The sequence below is a fragment of the Mirounga leonina genome, unplaced genomic scaffold (genome assembly GCF_011800145.1).
Source record: "Mirounga leonina isolate KUSES-001 unplaced genomic scaffold, KU_Mleo_1.0 Mir_115, whole genome shotgun sequence".
NCBI lineage: Eukaryota > Metazoa > Chordata > Mammalia > Carnivora > Phocidae > Mirounga > Mirounga leonina.
Genome location: NW_023270268.1, coordinates 11,035,767 through 11,041,766, shown reverse-complemented (window position 1 = coordinate 11,041,766; position 6,000 = coordinate 11,035,767).

The following is a 6,000-nucleotide window of genomic DNA, read 5'->3' as shown; positions in this document are numbered from 1 at the left end:
ACATATAAGTCTGTCACAACCACTCAACTCAATCCTGCTGTTATAAAGTGAAAGCAGCCATGAATGATATAGAACTAAATGCCATAATGCCATCATGTTCCAGAAAACTTCATGAAAACAGGCATCGGGCTGGATTTGGCTCATAGTTCGCCAGCCGTGTTCCTGTTCAATATTTCTCGAACTTGAGTGATCATCATACTCACTGGAGGGCTTGTTAAACCACAGACTTCTGGGCCCCATCTCCACAGTTTTTTCCTTCGTAGATCTTGAGTAGAACCCAAGAATTTACATTTCTAACAAGTTCCCAGGTGATGCCTGATGCTGCTGGTCTAAGACCATACTTTGAGAACACGACTCTCGTATGACATGGAAAGGGCACTCAATAATCCGTTTGCCTTATTTCCAGGTTTTGGATCATTTGTCTTAACAAAAGGAAGATGAAGAACTCTGATTAGGACAGAGGTCTCAGTGCCAGAGGGCACCAAGTAGAGTTCCTGATAAATCGTTTTAAATATGGATCTAGAGCATTGGAAGAGATAAGGCATTTGGGGGATACACATAGAACTGACAGAACCATACAAATGTTAAGGGGAAGCTCCTATAGAAAGAAAAGGATTTAGGCTAGAACTTTGGAGGCAGTGGGAGAGAGAAGGTAAGGAGGAGGCAGAGAAATAAAGGGGTGTTTACAGACAGCAGGAGAACACAGGAAGTGGTGCTATGAAAGGCAAAGAAAAAGTCTTACGTTTTCCTTGCCAACATTTCCAGACACTGCAGAGTGGACAAGGATGCCAGATATGCAAAGAAAAGTTTGGATCAGAGATCTTCTTGGGATGATAGCTTATCAAGTTCCTCTCCCAACAAAACTAGGTTAGAGAGGATAAGCGATCAACGTGGTCAATCTCCACATTTCATTTATTACCAGCAGAGGGCTGCAAGGGCAAAGGAATGTTAATAACGCTCTTTGGTCTAGGGTTTCTGCCCTCCGCAGGGAGTTAATTCCACAGTGGTATTTGGCCTGGGGGGCGAGGCGGACACCATGGATCACTTAGCCTCTTTGCTCTCGTTATCAGTTGGGTATTTTTTTTTTTTTTTAAGATTTTATTTATTTGAGAGAGAGAAATCATGAGCAGGGGGAAGGGGTAGAGGGAAAAGCAGGCTCCCCACTGAGCAGGGATCTCAATGTGGGACTCCATCCCAGTACCCTGGGATTATGACCTGAGCCAAAGGCAGACACTTAACCGACTGAGCCACCCACGTGCCCCATCAGTTGGGTATTTTAGTACAGGACAGTTTGATTAGTTGGGTGACAGATGTGATGAAGAAGCGTAGAAGATTTTGACTGGGGAAGAGAGAAGGTGGGATCCAGTTTGGGATTTGGATTACAGGGAGTCCCTGTCATCACAAGGCAACCCTTAACACAAGACTTCCCCTCATGGCCCATAGTGTCATTAAAGATAATAGAAAACCGTCTTAGAGGGGTGCCTGGGTGGCTCAGTTGGTTGGGCGACTGCCTTCAGCTCGGGTCATGATCCTGGAGTGCCACGATCAAGTCCCTCATCGGGCTTCCTGCTCAGCAAGGAGTCTGCTTCTCCCTCTGACCCTGCCCCCTCTCATATGCTCGCGCTCTCTCTCTCAAATAAATAAATAAATCTTTAAAAAAAAAAAAAAAGAAAACCATCTTAGAGGTTTTTTTGTTTTGTTTTGTTTCTTAAAGATTTATTTATTTTAGAGAGAGAGAGCATTCGAACAGGGGATGGGCAGAGGGAAAGGGACAAGCCGACTCTCGGATGAGCATGGAGCCCAATGTGGAGCTCAGTCCCAGGACCCTGAGATCACGATCTGAGCCAAAGTGAAGTCAGATGTTCATTGAACTGCACCACTCAGACGCCCCCGTCTTAGAGTTTTTCATTGTTGTTGATTAAATATGATTACTATTATTTTTTAAACAGAAAGCCAGACTTTTTTTTTTTTAAGGTTTTATTTATTTGACAGAGAGACACAGCGAGAGAGGGAACACAAGCAGGGGGAGTGGGAGAGGGAGAAGCAGGCTTCCTGCCAAGCAGGGAGCCCAATGTGGGGCTCGATCCCAGGACCCTGGGATCATGACCTGAGCTGAAGGCAGAGGCTTAACGACTGAGCCACCCAGGCGCCCCTAAATATTATTTTTTGAAAATGTGAAAAATTAACAAAGATCTCAAAGGAAAAAACATACAAAAGGGTATATTTAGAGAAGTGCTGCTCAGCCTTTATATCTTCCATCTCATTCCACCCAACCACCCTCCGCAGGTAACAAATTGTGATTGTTTCTGGTGAACTTCCTGTGTCTCTTCAGTGGAAAAAGACAGATACCATCCTGGAAGTATCATTTCATGGAAATCAGCCTTATTATTATTTTTTTTTTCTGAATAATCGCATAGTACACCATTGTGTGGCTGTCCTGCAGTTTATTCATCCAATTTCCCGTGTACAGGCATTTAGGTTGTTTCCAATACCTTGCAATTACAAATAATGCCACACTGAATAACTGTGTGAATACTATTTTTGTATTGTCAGTATGAAAGTTTAGGGTAAGTTCCATGATTGCTGAGTTTGTGTGTGTAGTTTCATTAAATACGGCAAATGTCCCTCACTAGAGATTAAGCTGTTTTGCACTCCCAGGAGCAGTGAATGAATACATCTATTTCTTTTTTTCTTTTTTTTTTTTTTAAGATTTTATTTATTTATTTGACAGAGAGAGACACAGCGAGAGAGGGAACACAAGCAGGGGGAGTAGGAGAGGGAGAAGCAGGCTTCCCACTGAGCAGGGAGCCTGATGCGGGGCTCCATCCCAGGACCCTGGCATCAGGGCCGGAGCGGAAGGCAGACGCCCAGTGACTGAGCCACCCAAGCTCCCCAATACGTCTATTTCTGCATCACCTCTCCAACAAAGTGTTGTCAAGCTTTTGAATTTTTCTCATTCTAATAGGAAGAAATAATATTTCAGTGTAGTTTTGATTTGCATTTCTTCCTAGGGAAAGTTAAACATATTTATATATGTTCAAGGGCTATTCTCATATTATTTTTTACTTGTCTGTTCATGTCTTTTACCTATATATTTATATTCTATAGGGATTTTGGTTCCCCACGCCTATTTTAAGAGTTCTTCGTGTATTAGGAGTATTAGCTCTTTATCTGTGATATATTACAAATATTCTCTCTACATTTTTATTTGCCTTTTGGCTTTGTTTATGGTGCTTTTTGTCATCGTGTATTCTTCAATCATTTTTATGTACTTTAATTTAAAAATTTTTTATTACATGTGGATTGAATTAAAGTTAGAAAGCCTTTTTCCACTCAGATGTAAAAGAATTTTCTATTTTCTTTTAGTACTTGTATGGTTTCATATTTTATATTTAGGTCTGATACATTTGGAGTTTATTCTTGTGACTGATGTCAGGTATGGATCTAATTTCATCTTTACAAATAGCTAGCAGTTGATCTAGTATTATTACATATATATATCTTTTTTTTTTTTTTTAGAAACAAGCACACAAGGCAGCAGGCTTTTCAGAAGTGGTCTAATTACACTAATACATTTAGGGTAATATCTAAAAATGCTCGCTTGAATCATTTATGCATGGGACTAGTATATATGAAGTTTATGCAAATTAAAACGCCTTCCTGGGGCGCCTGGGTGGCTCAGTCGTTAAGCGTCTGCCTTTGGCTCAGGTCATGATCCCAGGGTCCTGGGATCAAGCCCCGCATCGGGCTCCCTGCTCGGCGGGAAGCCTGCTTCTCCCTCTCCGACTCCCCCTGCTTGTGTTCCTGCTCTCGCTGTGTCTCTCTCTGTCAGATAAATAAAATCTTTAAAAAAATAAAATAAAATAAAATAAAATAAAATAAAATAAAATAAAATAAAATAAAACGCCTTCCTCCGTGGTGATAAAAATTTAAATTTGTGTAACACTTCACAGTTTATATGGCACCTCTACACCCTCTATCTTGTTTATCCTCACTTGTAACTCTACACCTGAGCAGGCTGTCCTCGCCATCATCCAGATGATGAAGGTTTCAGGACAACAAATGCCTCTTCCACGGTCATGTGATTAGTGAATGGGGTAGCCCAGCTCTTCTGGCTCTTTCCACAGTGTCTCGGCACTGCAAGTCTTGTACATCAAGGTTCTCGTGGAGGTGGTGGCTAAGATGCTCAGACATCTTGTAGAGCAGGGCTGAAGTAAGTCTATACAATAAAACTTGAAGGTTAAATGTGCTCCAAGTATCAAGCCGTGGTAGAGCAGCAAAAGATGTGGTCATCACCTACCATCTAAATAGTACTTTCTGTGTGAGCAAAGCTTGGAGAGGGCAGAGTGCATGCACACCAAACACAGACCAATACGAGACTAACTCAGCTAACTATGGCAAAGTTGTAGCGTTACAGACAGAAAACATTTCAATAGAAAATGCCTGGAAGAGCCACATTCTACAGTGTATCAACCACAACTTCTGAATCAAAGCCTTGTTTTAAATTCTAAGCCAACATGGGGCAAAATCAAAGGAGTAATTTGACTTTGGATTATAACAGCAGTTCTCAGGGTGATCAGAGGACCCTTAGAGGTCTTGAGACCTTTGCCAGGGTTCTGTGAGGTCAAAACTATTCTCATAAGACTACCAAGAGGTCATTTGCCTTTTTCATTGTGTGGACAGCTGTTTGCACTGCTGGTGGAATAAAACTACTGGCATTCCAGCCCAAAGCAAAGCAGTAGCACCAAACCGAATTTGTAGTCATTGTACTCTTCACCACTACGTGTGAAAAAAACAAACAAACCAATTTCACTTGAGAATTCCCTTGATAAGTGAAAATTATTGGTTTTATTAAGTTGTAACCATTTGGTACCAGTCTCATTTCAAATTCTGTATAAGGACATGGGAGGTGTACATACATTACTTCTGCTCTGTACTGAAGTAAATGATGTTTCCAGGAAAAGCATTTGTGCTATTGAATAGTTATAAGCTAAACTAGCCACTTTATTTCACCATATTTACTTGAAAGAATGACTTATAGGCCAACTGGTTTTTCAGACTTCAGTATTTGGCAGGCATTTTCTCAAATATGAATGAAGTGAGCCTGTCGGTACAAGGAATACAACTGATGGTATTCACTCATTGATAAAATTTGAACTTTCCAGAGAAAATGAGAATTTTGGAAAACTTGTATCTGTCACTGAGCCTGATAGTTTCATTTAAACTTTTCTTTTTAAAAAAAAAAATATTTTATTTATTTGAGGGGAGAGAGAGACAGAGCACAAGCATGAGCAGGGGGAGAGGCAGAGGGAAAAGCAGACTCCCCACTGAGCAGGAAGCCCAACATGGGGCTTGATCTCAGGACCCTGAGGTCATGATCTGAGCCAAAAGCAGACACTTAACTGATTGAGCCACTCAGGTGCCCCATGTCTTAAACTTTTCTAAAGAGATCAGTAATAATACTAAAAATGTGATTTGTTTGATATTTTATAAGACATGTCGATACTTGGAAGAACTCTAACTCAGTGAACTGGTATTTCCTAAAGATCAATGAATAATGTTATAAAATCACATGGGGAAAAATCCATTCAAAGTGCAAGACAGATCGACGCATTCCACACTGCAACTGACCTTTATAAAACAACTTGTTGAGTTTTAGAAACAAAAAGAAAATCTACAATTATCTGGAAGAGCTATTAAAATACCCCCATCTTTTCCACCTATATATTTGTGAGGCTGCATTTTCTTCATAGAATTCAACCAAACAACATATGACATCAGATGTAATACAGCAGATATTAGAATCCAGCTGTCTTCTATTAAGCTAGACATTAAAAAAATTTGTAAAAACATAAAACAATGACACTCTTCTCAATACATTTGTTTTGTAAAAGTTATTTTCTATAAAAAATGTTATTTAACATGTAATAGACTTACCATTGTTATTTATAAATATTTTAAAAATTTCAGCTTTTATTTATCATATGGCAAATATAGATA